This window comes from Pleurodeles waltl, chromosome 4_1, assembly GCF_031143425.1.
Source record: "Pleurodeles waltl isolate 20211129_DDA chromosome 4_1, aPleWal1.hap1.20221129, whole genome shotgun sequence".
NCBI classification, from domain to species: domain Eukaryota; kingdom Metazoa; phylum Chordata; class Amphibia; order Caudata; family Salamandridae; genus Pleurodeles; species Pleurodeles waltl.
This window is the reverse complement of record NC_090442.1, coordinates 40,320,388-40,338,638: the sequence shown is the minus strand read 5'-3', so window position 1 is coordinate 40,338,638 and position 18,251 is coordinate 40,320,388. Positions and strand designations below refer to the sequence as shown.

Sequence of the window (18,251 nt, the reverse complement as noted above, 5' to 3'; positions counted from 1 at the left end):
ATGCCGCAATGGATAGGGCACTACTCTCACAGACCAGGGTGTGTAAGTTTAAGTCTATCTGAGGTGCACACCCTGAACTAATACATTTTTGCTGAAACCTAATCATATTGTTTACTCTTCCTCGTAGCAGCTTGCCAGGGTGATAGTATATTGCAACAGAACCATTCCACTTCTTCACTGAAAAGAGTCATGCTGGTTACCCAAATGTGCAGTGTGTCATTTTATACAGCTTTCTTTATTGAAATGAAACTTGGACTCACTTGAAATATTCTCTTTCAAAATGAATGTTTTGAGCTGCTGTGAATTTTATTTCTAGAGGTGGTGACAGGCTTTCAGGTACGTGCTTAGGTCAAGGCCCTGTTCATGTCACTTGTATAAGCTAATTCAGGGAGCAAATTAGCAAGTCAATAAATGAGAAGTCTGAACTACTGTCAAAGCAGTTTCATTCTCTTTTCAAATAATCCAAAAATACCATTGCAGCATAAAACAGAGTATTCAATAAAAGAAGAAGGAGGATTAACGGCAAAAAAGCACATCATAAGATATGAAACTTTGGAAATTATCTAGATATTGTTTGAAAAAACTCCTTTGATGGAAAGAAGATGAAGAACGGTATGGGATCCTGTCCTGCGCACCTGTAATTGATATGTTCCACATCCAATCATACCACCTAACCCTAAACACCCAAACATATTGCAGTCAGTGACCATGTGGCCTAATGGATAAGGCGTCTGACTTCGGATCAGAAGATTGAGGGTTCAAGTCCTTTCATGGTTGAGTCTTTTTGTCACAGCACCCAACTTATCTTTACATACAAACTGGAAATACACTCTTACAATACTCATTTCACACTCACTCATTAAGAAAGCCCAATGCAAACTGCACAATCAGTCATGTTATGCCTTCAGCATTGCTACTTTTCTGTCTTTCTGCCATACCAAAGTACCTCTTCATAAATGCTACGGATATGCAATACGTATACAACAATATGTCATGGCACGATCATTCCGAACAGAACTGTGGGTAGACTCAGTGCAGGGAGTGTGTGCGTGCAGAAAGCAGAAACTATGCATGGGTAGAAGCTCTATGATTTTCTCCAGGAATAATGCAAATTGTCCCTCAGAAAAAGTATAGTACTAGAGAAGAATCATAAACGATTGACACAATTGCTGCCTTTGCTGTTGCCCCAGTTGTGTAATCTGTCAAGGACTGGTCTCTTGCAGATTGAGGCACCTAGTTGCAATTGTGTGGTAAAAATCACCCTTACAACCATTTTTGCTATAAACTTGAGATCTTTCTGAGATACTATCTCACAGACTTCTTATGAATGAGGAACTCTGAAATTGTCACATTCCAATTTGTACGTCCTTAAAACTATGCTGGTTATTCAAATGGGCAGATTGTTTTTTAAATTCCTTTCTGTCTCGAGTTGTAGTTATATTGATACAGAGGCATAATTGTTGAATGATATATATTGGTTTGATTGAAATATGTTCGTAGAGGTGGTGATAGGCTTTCTGTGTCTGTCTGAGAGCAAGTACCGGTTAACGTCTTTTTCCAAGAGCAGTTTGTTGTGAAAGGTATCAGGCAAAGGAGTATGTATTGTGATGTGGTTCTCTGACTGCTTCTGTCCACTTGCCAAAAGTTCCAAGGCCCTATGATAGCACAAAAACTGTAAGATTGAAGTGGTGGGTGCCGGAGGTTTAAAATGGTCAGTTTAATTAAAGACAGAAAAGTGAAACGAATGACTGCAGAAATACTGTATGTGGCCATGAACTGAGATGAAAGGATGATTTTGGAACTCTGTCTTGCAGATTACCCTCAATGCCGCAATGGATAGGGCACTACTCTCACAGACCAGGGTGTGTAAGTTTAAGTCTATCTGAGGTGCACACCCTGAACTAATACATTTTTGTTGAAACCTAATCATATTGTTTACTCTTCCTCGTAGCAGCTTGCCAGGGTGATAGTATATTGCAACAGAACCATTCCACTTCTTCACTGAAAAGAGTCATGCTGGTTACCCAAATGTGCAGCGTGTCATTTTATACAGCTTTCTTTATTGAAATTAAACTTGGACTCACTTCAAATATTCTCTTTCAAAATTAATGTTTTGAGCTGCTGTGAATTTTATTTCTAGAGGTGGTGACAGGCTTTCAGGTACGTGATTAGGTCAAGGCCCTGTTCATGTCACTTGTATAAGCTAATTCAGGGAGCAAATTAGCAAGTCAAAAAATGGGAAGTCTGAACTACTGTCAAAGCAGTTTCATTCTCTTTTCAAATAATCCAAAAATACCATTGCAGCATAAAACAGCGTATTCAATAAAAGAAGAAAGGAGGATTAATGGCAAAAAAGCACAGCATAAGATATGAAACTTTGGAAATTATCTAGATATTGTTTAAAAAAACTCCTTTGATGGAAAGAAGATGAAGAACGGTATGGGATCCTGTCCTGCGCACCTGTAATTGATATGTTCCACATCCATTCATACCACCTAACCCTAAACACCCAAACATATTGCAGTCAGTGACCATGTGGCCTAATGGATAAGGAGTCTGACTTCGGATCAGAAGAATGAGGGTTCGAGTCCCTTCATGGTTGAGTCTTTTTCACACAGCACCCAACTTATCTTTACATACAAACTGGAAACACACTCTTACAATACTCCTTTCAGTCTCACTCATTAAGAAAGCCCAATGCAAACTGCACAATCAGTCACGTTATGCCTTCAGCATTGCTACTTTTCTGTCTTTCTGCCATACCAAAGTGCCTCTTCATAAATGCCACGGATATGCAATACGTATACAACAATATGACATGGCGCAATCACTCTGAACAGAACTGTGGGTATATTCATTGCAGGGAGTGTGTGCGTGCAGAAAGCAGAAACTATGCATGGATAGAAGCTCTATGATTTTCTCCAGGAATAATGCAAATTGTCCCTCAGAAAAGTATAGTACTAGAGAAGAATCATAAAGGATTGACACAATTGCTGCCTTTGCTGTTGCCCCAGTTGTGTAATCTGTCAAGGACTGGTCTCTTGCAGATTGAGGCACATAGTTGCGATTGTGTGGTAGAAATCACCCTTACAACCATTTTTGCTATAAACTTGAGATCTTTCTGAGATACTATCTCACAGACTTCTTATGAATGAGGAACTCTGAAATTGTCACATTCCAATTTGTACGTCCTTAAAACTCTGCTGGTTATTCAAATGGGCAGATTGTTTTTTAAATTCCTTTCTGTCTCGAGTTGTAGTTATATTGATACAGAGGCATAATTGTTGAATGAAATATATTGGTTTGATTGAAATATGTTCGTAGAGGTGGTGATAGGCTTTCTGTGTCTGTCTGAGAGCAAGGACCGGTTAACGTCTTTTTCCAAGAGCAATTTGTTGTGAAAGGAATCAGGCAAAGGAGTATGTATTGTGACGTGGTTCTCTGACTGCTTCTGTCCACTTGCCAAACGTTCCAAGGCCCTATGATAGCACAAAAACGGTAAGATTGAAGTGGTGGGTGCCGGAGGTTTAAAATGGTCAGTTTAATTAAAGACAGAAAAGTGAAACGAATGACTGCAGAAATACTGTATGTGGCCATGAACTGAGATGAAAGGATGATTTTGGAACTCTGTCTTGCAGATTACCCTCAATGCCGCAATGGATAGGGCACTACTCTCACAGACCAGGGTGTGTAAGTTTAAGTCTATCTGAGGTGCACACCCTGAACTAATACATTTTTGCTGAAACCTAATCATATTGTTTACTCTTCCTCGTAGCAGCTTGCCAGGGTGATAGTATATTGCAACAGAACCATTCCATTTCTTCACTGAAAAGAGTCATGCTGGTTACCCAAATGTGCAGCGTGTCATTTTATACAACTTTCTTTATTGAAATTAAACTTGGACTCACTTGAAATATTCTCTTTCAAAATGAATGTTTTGAGCTGCTGTGAATTTTATTTCTAGAGGTGGTGACAGGCTTTCAGGTACGTGCTTAGGTCAAGGCCCTGTTCATGTCACTTGTATAAGCTAATTCAGGGAGCAAATTAGCAAGTCAATAAATGGGAAGTCTGAACTACTGTCAAAGCAGTTTCATTCTCTTTTCAAATAATCCAAAAATACCATTGCAGCATAAAACAGAGTATTCAATAAAAGAAGAAGGAGGATTAACGGCAAAAAAGCACATCATAAGATATGAAACTTTGGAAATTATCTAGATATTGTTTGAAAAAACTCCTTTGATGGAAAGAAGATGAAGAACGGTATGGGATCCTCTCCTGCGCACCTGTAATTGATATGTTCCACATCCATTCATACCACCTAACCCTAAACACCCAAACATATTGCAGTCAGTTACCATGTGGCCTAATGGATAAGGCGGCTGACTTCAGATCAGAAGGTTGAGGGTTCGAGTCCCTTCGTGGTTGAGTCTTTTTGTCACAGCACCCAACTTATCTTTACATACAAACTGGAAATACACTCTTACAATACTCATTTCACTCTCACTCATTAAGAAAGCCCAATGCAAACTGCACAATCAGTCATGTTATGCCTTCAGCATTGCTACTTTTCTGTCTTTCTGCCATACCAAAGTACCTCTTCATAAATGCTACGGATATGCAATACGTATACAACAATATGTCATGGCACGATCATTCCGAACAGAACTGTGGGTAGACTCAGTGCAGGGAGTGTGTGCGTGCAGAAAGCAGAAACTATGCATGGGTAGAAGCTCTATGATTTTCTCCAGGAATAATGCAAATTGTCCCTCAGAAAAAGTATAGTACTAGAGAAGAATCATAAACGATTGACACAATTGCTGCCTTTGCTGTTGCCCCAGTTGTGTAATCTGTCAAGGACTGGTCTCTTGCAGATTGAGGCACCTAGTTGCAATTGTGTGGTAAAAATCACCCTTACAACCATTTTTGCTATAAACTTGAGATCTTTCTGAGATACTATCTCACAGACTTTCTATGAATGAGGAACTCTGAAATTGTCACATTCCAATTTGTACGTCCTTAAAACTATGCTGGTTATTCAAATGGGCAGATTGTTTTTTAAATTCCTTTCTGTCTCGAGTTGTAGTTATATTGATACAGAGGCATAATTGTTGAATGATATATATTGGTTTGATTGAAATATGTTCGTAGAGGTGGTGATAGGCTTTCTGTGTCTGTCTGAGAGCAAGAACCGGTTAACCTCTTTTTCCAAGAGCAGTTTGTTGTGAAAGGTATCAGGCAAAGGAGTATGTATTGTGATGTGGTTCTCTGACTGCTTCTGTCCACTTGCCAAAAGTTCCAAGGCCCTATGATAGCACAAAAACTGTAAGATTGAAGTGGTGGGTGCCGGAGGTTTAAAATGGTCAGTTTAATTAAAGACAGAAAAGTGAAACGAATGACTGCAGAAATACTGTATGTGGCCATGAACTGAGATGAAAGGATGATTTAGGAACTCTGTCTTGCAGATTACCCTCAATGCCGCAATGGATAGGGCACTACTCTCACAGACCAGGGTGTGTAAGTTTAAGTCTATCTGAGGTGCACACCCTGAACTAATACATTTTTGTTGAAACCTAATCATATTGTTTACTCTTCCTCGTAGCAGCTTGCCAGGGTGATAGTATATTGCAACAGAACCATTCCACTTCTTCACTGAAAAGAGTCATGCTGGTTACCCAAATGTGCAGCGTGTCATTTTATACAACTTTCTTTATTGAAATTAAACTTGGACTCACTTGAAATATTCTCTTTCAAAATGAATGTTTTGAGCTGCTGTTTATTTTATTTCTATAGGTGGTGACAGCCTTTCAGGTACGTGCTTAGGTCAAGGCCCTGTTCATGTCACTTGTATAAGCTAAGTCAGGGAGCAAATTAGCAAGTCAAGAAATGGGAAGTCTGAACTACTGTCAAAGCAGTTTCATTCTCTTTTCAAATAATCCAAAAATACCATTGCAGCATAAAACAGAGTATTCAATAAAAGAAGAAAGGAGGATTAACGGCAAAAAAGCACAGCATAAGATATGAAACTTTGGAAATTATCTAGATATTGTTTGAAAAAACTCCTTTGATGGAAAGAAGATGAAGAACGGTATGGGATCCTGTCCTGCGCACCTGTAATTGATATGTTCCACATCCATTCATACCACCTAACCCTAAACACCCAAACATGTTGCAGTCAGTGACCATGTGGCCTAATGGATAAGGCGTCTGACTTCGGATCAGAAAATTGAGGGTTTGAGTCCCATCATGGTTGAGTCTTTTTCTCAGAGCACCCAACTTATCTTTACATACAAACTGGAAATACACTCTTACAATACTCCTTTCACTCTCACTCATTAAGAAAGCCCAATGCAAACTGCACAATCAGTCACGTTATACCTTCAGCATTGCTACTTTTCTGTCCCTCTGCCATACCAAAGTACCTCTTCATAAATGCCATGGATATGCAATACGTATGCAACAATATGACACAGCACAATCATTCTTAACAGAACTGTGGGTAGATGCAGTGCAGGGAGTGTGTGCGTGCAGAAAGCAGAAACTATGCATGCGTAGAAGCTCTATGATTTTCTCCAGGAATAATGCTAATTGTCCCTCAGAAAAAATATAGTACTGGAGAAGAATCATAAAGGATTAACACAATTGCTGCCTTTTTTGTCGCCCCAATTGTGTAATCTGTCTAGGACTGGTCTCTTGCAGATTGAGGCACCTAGTTGCAATTGTGTGGTATAAATCACCCTTACAACCATTTTTGCTATAAACTTGAGATCTTTCTGAGATACTATCTCACAGACTTCTTATGAATGAGGAACTCTGAAATTGTCACATTCCAATTTGTACGTCATTAAAACTATGCTGGTTATTCAAATGGGCAGATTTTTTTTAAATTCCTTTCTGTCTCGAGTTGTAGTTATATTGATACAGAGGCATAATTGTTGAATGATATATATTGGGTTGATTGAAATATGTTCGTAGAGGTGGTGATAGGCTTTCTGTGTCTGTCTGAGAGCAAGGACCGGTTAACGTCTTTTTCCAAGAGCAGTTTGTTGTGAAACGTATAAGGCAAAGGAGTATGTATTGTCATGTGGTTCTCTGACTGCTTCTGTCCACTTGCCAAAAGTTCCAAGGCCCTATGATAGCACAAAAACGGTAAGATTGAAGTGGTGGGTGCCGGAGGTTTAAAATGGTCAGTTTAATTAAAGACAGAAAAGTGAAACGAATGACTGCAGAAATACTGTATGTGGCCATGAACTGAGATGAAATGATGATTTTGGAACTCTGTCTTGCAGATTACCCTCAATGCCGCAATGGATAGGGCACTACTCTCCCAGACCAGGGTGTGTACGTTTAAGTCGATCTGAGGTGCACACCCTGAACTAGTACATTTTTGCTGAAACCTAATCATATTGTTTACTCTTCCTCGTAGCAGCTTGCCAGGGTGATAGTATATTGCAACAGAGCCATTCCACTTCTTCACTGAAAAGAGACATGCTGGTTACCCAAATGTGCAGCGTGTCATTTTATACAGCTTTCTTCATTGAAATTAAACTAGGACTCACTTGAAATATTCTCTTTCAAAATGAATGTTTTGAGCTGCTGTGAATTTTATTTCTAGAGGTGGTGACAGGCTTTCAGGTACGTGCTTAGGTCAAGGCCCTGTTCATGTCACTTGTAAAAGCTAATTCAGGGAGCAAATTAGCAAGTCAAGAAATGGGAAGTCTGAACTACTGTCAAAGCAGTTTCATTCTCTTTTCAAATAATCCAAAAAAACCATTGCAGCATAAAACAGAGTATTCCATAAAAGAAGAAAGGAGGATTAACGGCAAAAAAGCACATCATAAGATATGAAACTTTGGAAATTATCTAGATATTGTTTGAAAAAACTCCTTTGATGGAAAGAAGATGAAGAACGGTATGGGATCCTGTCCTGCGCACCTGTAATTGATATGTTCCACATCCATTCATACCACCTAACCCTAAACACCCAAACATATTGCAGTCAGTGACCATGTGGCCTAATGGATAAGGCGTTTGACTTCGGATCAGAAGATTGAGGGTTCGCGTCCCTTCATGGTTGAGTCTTTCTCTCACAGAACCAACTTACCTTTACATACAAACTGGAAACACACTCTTACAATACTCCTTTCACTCTCACTCATTAAGAAAGCCCAATGCAAACTGCACAATCAGTCACGTTCTGCCTTCAGCATAGTTACTTTTCTGTCTTTCTGCCATACCAAAGTACCTCTTCATAAATGCCACGGATATGCAATACGTATACAACAATATGACACGGCGCAATCATTCTTAACAGAACTGTGGGTAGATGCAGTGCAGGGACTGTGTGCGTGCAGAAAGCAGAAACTATGCATGGGTAGAAGCTCTATGATTTTCTCCAGGAATAATGCAAATTGTCCCTCAGAAAAAATATAGTACTGGAGAAGAATCATAAAGGATTGACACAATTGCTGCCTTTGCTGTTGCCCCAATTGTGTAATCTGTCAAGGACTGGTCTCTTGCAGATTGAGGCACCTAGTTGCAATTGTGTGGTATAAATCACCCTTACAACCATTTTTGCTATAAACTTGAGATCTTTCTGAGATTCTATCCCACAGACTTCTTATGAATGAGGAACTCTGAAATTGTCACATTCCAATTTGTACGTCCTTAAAACTATGCTGGTTATTCAAATGGACAGATTGTTTTTTAAATTCCTTTCTGTCTCGAGTTGTAGTTATATTGATACAGAGGCATAATTGTTGAATGATATATATTGGTTTGATTGAAATATGTTCGTAGAGGTGGTGATAGGCTTTCTGTGGCTGTCTGAGAGCAAGAACCGGTTAACGTCTTTTTCCAAGAGCAGTTTGTTGTGAAAGGTATCAGGCAAAGGAGTATGTATTGTGATGTGGTTCTCTGACTGCTTCTGTCCACTTGCCAAAAGTTCCAAGGCCCTATGATAGCACAAAAACTGTAAGATTGAAGTGGTGCGTGCCGGAGGTTTAAAATGGTCAGTTTAATTAAAGACAGAAAAGTGAAACGAATGACTGCAGAAATACTGTATGTGGCCATGAACTGAGATGAAAGGATGATTTTGGAACTCTGTCTTGCAGATTACCCTCAATGCCGCAATGGATAGGGCACTACTCTCACAGACCAGGGTGTGTAAGTTTAAGTCTATCTGAGGTGCACACCCTGAACTAATACATTTTTGCTGAAACCTAATCATATTGTTTACTCTTCCTCGTAGCAGCTTGCCAGGGTGATAGTATATTGCAACAGAACCATTCCACTTCTTCACTGAAAAGAGTCATGCTGGTTACCCAAATGTGCAGCGTGTCATTTTATACAGCTTTCTTTATTGAAATGAAACTTGGACTCACTTGAAATATTCTCTTTCAAAATGGATGTTTTGAGCTGCTGTGAATTTTATTTCTAGAGGTGGTAACAGGCTTTCAGGTACGTGCTTAGGTCAAGGCCCTGTTCATGTCACTTGTATAAGCTAATTCAGGGAACAAATTAGCAAGTCAATAAATGGGAAGTCTGAACTACTGTCAAAGCAGTTTCATTCTCTTTTCAAATAATCCAAAAATACCATTGCAGCATAAAACAGAGTATTCAATAAAAGAAGAGGGAGGATTAACGGCAAAAAAGCACATCATAAGATATGAAACTTTTGAAATTATCTAGATATTGTTTGAAAAAACTCCTTTGATGGAAAGAAGATGAAGAACGGTATGGGATCCTGTCCTGCGCACCTGTAATTGATATGTTCCACATCCATTCATACCACCTAACCCTAAACACCCAAACATATTGAAGTCAGTGACCATGTGGCCTAATGGATAAGGCCTCTGACTTCGGATCAGAAGATTGAGGGTTCGAGTCCCTTCATGGTTGAGTCTTTTTGTCACAGCACCCAACTTATCTTTACATACAAACTGGAAATACACTCTTACAATACTCATTTCACTCTCACTCATTAAGAAAGCCCAATGCAAACTGCACAATCAGTCATGTTATACCTTCAGCATTGCTACTTTTCTGTCTTTCTGCCATACCAACGTACCTCTTCATAAATGCCACGGATATGCAATACGCATACAACAATATGTCATGGCACAATCATTCCGAACAGAACTGTGGGTAGACTCAGTGCAGGGAGTGTGTGCGTGCAGAAAGCAGAAACTATGCATGGGTAGAAGCTCTATGATTTTCTCCAGGAATAATGCAAATTGTCCCTCAGAAAAAGTATAGTCCTAGAGAGGAATCATAAACGATTGACACAATTGCTGCCTTTGCTGTTGCCCCAGTTGTGTAATCTGTCAAGGACTGGTCTCTTGCAGATTGAGGCACCTAGTTGCAATTGTGTGGTAAAAATCACCCTTACAACCATTTTTGCTATAAACTTGAGATCTTTCTGAGATACTATCTCACAGACTTCTTATGAATGAGGAACCTTGAAATTGTCACATTCCAATTTAAACGTCCTTAAAACTCTGCTGGTTATTCAAATGGGCAGATTGTTTTTTAAATTCCTTTCTGTCTCGAGTTGTAGTTATATTGATACAGAGGCATAATTGTTGAATGATATATATTGGTTTGATTGAAATATGTTCGTAGAGGTGGTGATAGGCTTTCTGTGTCTGTCTGAGAGCAAGGACCGGTTAACGTCTTTTTCCAAGAGCAGTTTGTTGTGAAAGGTATCAGGCAAAGGAGTATGTATTGTGATGTGGTTCTCTGACTGCTTCTGTCCACTTGCCAAAAGTTCCAAGGCCCTATGATAGCACAAAAACGGTAAGATTGAAGTGGTGGGTGCCGGAGGTTTAAAATGGTCAGTTTAATTAAAGACAGAAAAGTGAAATGAATGACTGCAGAAATACTGTATGTGGCCATGAACTGAGATGAAAGGATGATTTTGGAACTCTGTCTTGCAGATTACCCTCAATGCCGCAATGGATAGGGCACTACTCTCACAGACCAGGGTGTGTAAGTTTAAGTCTATCGGAGGTGCACACCCTGAACTAATACATTTTTGTTGAAACCTAATCATATTGTTTACTCTTCCTCGTAGCAGCTTGCCATGGTGATAGTATATTGCAACAGAACCATTCCACTTCTTCACTGAAAAGAGTCATGCTGGTTACCCAAATGTGCAGCGTGTCATTTTATACAGCTTTCTTAATTGAAATTAAACTTGGACTCACTTCAAATATTTTCTTTCAAAATGAATGTTTTGAGCTGCTGTGAATTTTATTTCTAGAGGTGGTGACAGGCTTTCAGGTACGTGCTTAGGTCAAGGCCCTGTTCATGTCACTTGTATAAGCTAATTCAGGGAGCAAAGTAGCAAGTCAAGAAATGGGAAGTCTGAACTACTGTCAAAGCAGTTTCATTCTCTTTTCAAATAATCCAAAAATACCATTGCAGCATGAAACAGAGTATTCAATAAAAGAAGAAAGGAGGATTAACGGCAAAAAAGCACAGCATAAGATATGAAACTTTGGAAATTATCTAGATATTGTTTGAAAAAACTCCTTTGATGGAAAGAAGATGAAGAACGGTATGGGATCCTGTCCTGCGCACCTGTAATTGATATGTTCCACATCCATTCATACCACCTAACCCTAAACACCCAAACAAATTGAAGTCAGTGACCATGTGGCCTAATGGATAATGCGTCTGACTTCGGATCAGAGGATTGAGGGTTCGAGTCCCTTCATGGTTGAGTCTTTTTCTCACAGCACCCAACTAATCTTTACATACAAACTGGAAACACACTCTTAAAATACTCCTTTCACTCTCACTCATTAAGAAAGCCCACTGCAAACTGCACAATCAGTCACGTTATGCCTTCAGCATTGCTACTTTTCTGTCTTTCTGCCATACCAAAGTACCTCTTCATAAATGCCACGGATATGCAATACGTATACAACAATATGACATGGCACAATCATTCTGAACAGAACTGTGGGTAGATTCAGTGCAGGGAGTGTGTGCGTGCAGAAAGCAGAAACTATGCATGGGTAGAAGCTCTATGATTTTCTCCAGGAATAATGCAAATTGTCCCTCAGAAAAAGTATAGTACTAGAGAAAAATCATAAAGGATTGGCACAATTGCTGCCTTTGCTGTTGCCCCAGTTGTGTAATCTGTCAAGGACTGGTCTCTTGCAGATTGAGGCACCTAGTTGCAATTGTGTGGTAAAAATCACCCTTACAACCATTTTTGCTATAAACTTGAGATCTTTCTGAGATACTATCTCACAGACTTCTTATGAATGAGGAACCTTGAAATTGTCACATTCCAATTTGTACGTCCTTAAAACTCTGCTGGTTATTCAAATGGGCAGATTGTTTTTTAAATTCCTTTCTGTCTCGAGTTGTAGTTATATTGATACAGAGGCATAATTGTTGAATTATATATATTGGTTTGATTGAAATATGTTCGTAGATGTGGTGATAGGCTTTCTGTGTCTGTCTGAGAGCAAGGACCGGTTAACGTCTTTTTCCAAGAGCAGTTTGTTGTGAAAGGTATCAGGCAAAGGAGTATGTATTGTGATGTGGTTCTCTGACTGCTTCTGTCCACTTGCCAAAAGTTCCAAGGCCCTATGATAGCACAAAAACGGTAAGATTGAAGTGGTGGGTGCCGGAGGTTTAAAATGGTCAGTTTAATTAAAGACAGAAAAGTGAAATGAATGACTGCAGAAATACTGTATGTGGCCATGAACTGAGATGAAAGGATGATTTTGGAACTCTGTCTTGCAGATTACCCTCAGTGCCACAATGGATAGGGCACTACTCTCACAGACCAGGGTGTGTAAGTTTAAGTCTATCGGAGGTGCACACCCTGAACTAATACATTTTTGCTGAAACCTAATCATATTGTTTACTCTTCCTCGTAGCAGCTTGCCAGGGTGATAGTATATTGCAACAGAACCATTCCACTTCTTCACTGAAAAGTGTCATGTTGGTTACCCAAATGTGCAGCGTGTCATTTTATACAGCTTTCTTTATTGAAATTAAACTTGGACTCACTTGAAATATTCTCTTTCAAAATGAATCTTTTGAGCTGCTGTGAATTTTATTTCTAGAGGTGGTGACAGCCTTTCAGGTACGTGCTTAGGTCAAGGCCCTGTTCATGTCACTTGTATAAGCTAATTCAGGGAGCAAATTAGCAAGTCAAGAAATGGGAAGTCTGAACTACTGTTAAAGCAGTTTCATTCTCTTTTCAAATAATCCAAAAATACCATTGCAGCATAAAACAGAGTATTCAATAAAAGAAGAAGGAGGATTAACGGCAAAAAAGCACATCATAAGATATGAAACTTTAGAAATTATCTAGATATTGTTTGAAAAAACTCCTTTGATGGAAAGAAGATGAAGAACGGTATGGGATCCTGTCCTGCGCACCTGTAATTGATATGTTCCACATCCATTCATACCCCCTAACCCTAAACACCCAAACATATTGCAGTCAGTGACCATGTGGCCTAATTGATCAGGCGTCTGACTTCGGATCAGAAGATTGAGGGTTCGAGTTCCTTCATGGTTGAGTCTTTTTCTCACAGCACCCAACTTATCTTTACATACAAACTGGAAACACACTCTTACAATACTCCTTTCAATCTCACTCATTAAGAAAGCCCAATGCAAACTGCACAATCAGTCACGTTATGCCTTCAGCATTGCTACTTTTCTGTCTTTCTGCCATACCAAAGTACCTCTTCATAAATGCCACGGATATGCAATACGTATACAACAATATGACATGGCACAATCATTCTGAACAGAACTGTGGGTAGATTCAGTGCAGGGAGTGTGTGGGTGCAGAAAGCAGAAACTATGCATGGGTAGAAGCTCTATGATTTTCTCCAGGAATAATGCAAATTGTCCCTCAGAAAAAGTATAGTACTAGAGAAGAATCATAAAGGATTGACACAATTGCTGCCTTTGCTGTTGCCCCAGTTGTGTAATCTGTCAAGGACTGGTCTCTTGCAGATTGAGCCACCTAGTTGCAATTGTGTGGTAAAAATCACCCTTACAACCATTTTTGCTATAAACTTGAGATCTTTCTGAGATACTATCTCACAGACTTCTTATGAATGAGGAACTCTGAAATTGTCACATTCCAATTTGTACGTCCTTAAAACTATGCTGGTTATTCAAATGGGCCGATTGTTTTTTAAATTCCTTTCTGTCTCGAGTTGTAGTTATATTGATACAGAGGCATAATTGTTGAATGATATATATTGGTTTGATTGAAATATGTTCGTAGAGGTGGTGATAGGCTTTCTGTGTCTGTCTGAGAGCAAGGACCGGTTAACGTCTTTTTCCAAGAGCAGTTTGTTGTGAAAGGTATCAGGCAAAGGAGTATGTATTGTGATGGGGTTTCTCTGACTGCTTCTGTCCACTTGCCAAAAGTTCCAAGGCCCTATCATAGCACAAAAACGGTAAGATTGAAGTGGTGGGTGCCGGAGGTTTAAAATGGTCAGTTTAATTAAAGACAGAAAAGTGAAACGAATGACTGCAGAAATACTGTATGTGGCCATGAACTGAGATGAAAGGATGATTTTGGAACTCTGTCTTGCAGATTACCCTCAATGCCGCAATGGATAGGGCACTACTCTCACAGACCAGGGTGTGTAAGTTTAAGTCTATCTGAGGTGCACACCCTGAACTAATACATTTTTGCTGAAACCTAATCATATTGTTTACTCTTCCTCGTAGCAGCTTACCAGGGTGATAGTATATTGCAACAGAACCATTCCACTTCTTCACTGAAAAGAGTCATGCTGGTTACCAAAATGTGCAGCGTGTCATTTTATACAACTTTCTTTATTGAAATTAAACTTGGACTCACTTGAAATATTCTCTTTCAAAATGAATGTTTGGAGCTGCTGTGAATTTTATTTCTAGAGGTGGTGACAGGCTTTCAGGTACGTGCTTAGGTCAAGGCCCTGTTCATGTCACTTGAATAAGCTAATTCAGGGAGCAAATTAGCAAGTCAAGAAATGGGAAGTCTGAACTACTGTCAAAGCAGTTTCATTCTCTTTTCAAATAATCCAAAAATACCACTGCAGCATAAAACAGAGTATTCAATAAAAGAAGAAAGGAGGATTAACGGCAAAAAAGCACAGCATAAGATATGAAACTTTGGAAATTATCTAGATATTGTTTGAAAAAACTCCTTTGATGGAAAGAAGATGAACAACGGTATGGGATCCTGTCCTGCGCACCTGTAATTGATATGTTCCACATCCATTCATACCACCTAACCCTAAACACCCAAATGTATTGCAGTCAGTGACCATGTGGCCTAATGGATAAGGCGTCTGACTTCGGATCAGAAGATTGAGGCTTTGAGTCCCTTCACGGTTGAGTCTTTTTCTCACAGCACCCAACTTATCTTTACATACAAACTGGAAATACACTCTTACAATACTCCTTTCACTCTCACTCATTAAGAAAGCCCAATGCAAACTGCACAATCAGTCACGTTATGCCTTCAGCATTGCTACTTTTCTGTCTTTCTGATATACCAAAGTACCTCTTCATAAATGCCACGGATATGCAATACGTATACAACAATATGACATGGCACAATCATTCCGAACAGAACTGTGGGTAGATTCAGTGCAGGGAGTGTGTGCGTGCAGAAAGCAGAAACTATGCATGGGTAGAAGCTCTATGATTTTCTCCAGGAATAATGCAAATTGTCCCTCAGAAAAAATATAGTACTAGAGAAGAATCATAAAGGATTGACACAATTGCTGCCTTTGCTGTTGCCGCAGTTGTGTAATCTGTCAAGGACTGGTCTCTTACAGATTGAGGCACCTAGTTGCAATTGTGTGGTAAAAATCACCCTTACAACCATTTTTGCTATAAACTTGAGATCTTTCTGAGATACTATCCCACAGACTTCTTATGAATGAGGAACTCTGAAATTGTCACATTCCAATTTGCACGTCCTTAAAACTCTGCTGGTTATTCAAATGGGCAGATTGTTTTTTAAATTCCTTTCTGTCTCGAGTTGTAGTTATATTGATACAGAGGCATAATTGTTGAATGATATATATTGGTTTGATTGAAATATGTTCGTAGAGGTGGTGATAGGCTTTCTGTGTCTGTCTGAGAGCAAGGACCGGTTAACGTCTTTTTCCAAGAGCAGTTTGTTGTGAAAGGTATCAGGCAAAGGAGTATGCATTGTGATGTGGTTCTCTGACTGCTTCTGTCCACTTGCCAAAAGTTCCAAGGCCCTATGATAGCACAAAAACGGTAAGATTGAAGTGGTGGGTGCCGGAGGTTTAAAATGGTCAGTTTAATTAAAGACAGAAAAGTGAAACGAATGACTGAAGAAATAATGTATGTGGCCATGAACTGAGATGAAAGGATGATTTTGGAACTCTGTCTTGCAGATTACCCTCAATGCCGCAATGGATAGGGCACTACTCTCACAGACCAGGGTGTGTAAGTTTAAGTCTATCTGAGGTGCACACCCTGAACTAATACATTTTTGCTGAAACCTAATCATATTGTTTACTCTTCCTCGTAGCAGCTTAACCAGGGTGATAGTATATTGCAACAGAACCATTCCACTTCTTCACTGAAAAGAGTCATGCTGGTTACCCAAATGTGCAGCGTGTCATTTTATACAACTTTCTTTATTGAAATTAAACTTGGACTCACTTGAAATATTCTCTTTCAAAATGAATGTTTTGAGCTGCTGTGAATTTTATTTCTAGAGGTGGTGACAGGCTTTCAGGTACGTGCTTAGGTCAAGGCCCTGTTCATGTCACTTGTATAAGCTAATTCAGGGAGCAAATTAGCAAGTCAAGAAATGGGAAGTCTGAACTACTGTCAAAGCAGTTTCATTCTCTTTTCAAATAATTCAAAAATACCATTGCAGCATAAAACAGAGTATTCAATAAAAGAAGAAAGGAGGATTAACGGCAAAAAAGCACAGCATAAGATATGAAACTTTGGAAATTACCTAGATATTGTTTGAAAAAACTCCTTTGATGGAAAGAAGATGAAGAACGGTATGGGATCCTGTCCTGCGCACCTGTAATTGATATGTTCCACATCCATTCATACCCCCTAACCCTAAACACCCAAACATATTGCAGTCAGTGACCATGTGGCCTAATTGATCAGGCGTCTGACTTCGGATCAGAAGATTGAGGGTTCGAGTCCCTTGATGGTTGAGTCTTTTTCTCAGAGCACCCAACATATCTTTACATACAAACTGGAAACACACTCTTACAATACTCCTTTCACTCTCACTCATTAAGAAAACCCAATGCAAACTACACAATCAGTCACGTTATGCCTTCAGCATTGCTACTTTTCTGTCTTTCTGCCATACCAAAGTACCTCTTCATAAATGCCACGGATATGCAATACGTATACAACAATATGACATGGCACAATCATTCTGAACAGAACTGTGGGTAGATTCAGTGCAGGGAGTGTGTGCGTGCAGAAAGCAGAAACTATGCATGGGTAGAAGCTCTATGATTTTCTCCAGGAATAATGCAAATTGTCCCTCAGAAAAAGTATAGTACTAGAGAAGACTCATAAAGGATTGACACAATTGCTGCCTTTGCTGTTGCCCCAGTTGTGTAATCTGTCAAGGACTGGTCTCTTGCACATTGAGCCACCTAGTTGCAATTGTGTGGTAAAAATCACCCTTACAACCATTTTTGCTATAAACTTGAGATCTTTCTGAGATACTATCTCACAGACTTCTTATGAATGAGGAACTCTGAAATTGTCACATTCCAATTTGTACGTCCTTAAAACTATGCTGGTTATTCAAATGGGCCGATTGTTTTTTAAATTCCTTTCTGTGTCGAGTTGTATTTATATTGATACAGAGGCATAATTGTTGAATGATATATTTTGGTTTGATTGAAATATGTTCGTAGAGGTGGTGATAGGCTTTCTGTGTCTGTCTGAGAGCAAGGACCGGTTAACGTCTTTTTCCAAGAGCAGTTTGTTGTGAAAGGTATCAGGCAAAGGAGTATGTATTGTGATGGGGGTTCTCTGACTGCTTCTGTCCACTTGCCAAAAGTTCCAAGGCCCTATGATAGCACAAAAACGGTAAGATTGAAGTGGTGGGTGCCGGAGGTTTAAAATGGTCAGTTTAATTAAAGACAGAAAAGTGAAACGAATGACTGCAGAAATACTGTATGTGGCCATGAACTGAGATGAAAGGATGATTTTGGAACTCTGTCTTGCAGATTACCCTCAATGCT

The 18,251-nt window shown here is 39.4% G+C and overlaps 2 non-coding genes across 2 annotated transcripts; both read left to right on the top strand.

The window, feature by feature from the left end:
• Positions 1-704: 704 nt before the first annotated feature.
• Positions 705-777, top strand: TRNAR-UCG (transfer RNA arginine (anticodon UCG)). The gene has a single exon. It is a non-coding gene; the product is annotated as a tRNA-Arg (tRNA).
• Positions 778-9,824: 9,047 nt separating this feature from the next.
• Positions 9,825-9,897, top strand: TRNAR-UCG (transfer RNA arginine (anticodon UCG)). Its single transcript has one exon. It is a non-coding gene; the product is annotated as a tRNA-Arg (tRNA).
• Positions 9,898-18,251: the final 8,354 nt, after the last annotated feature.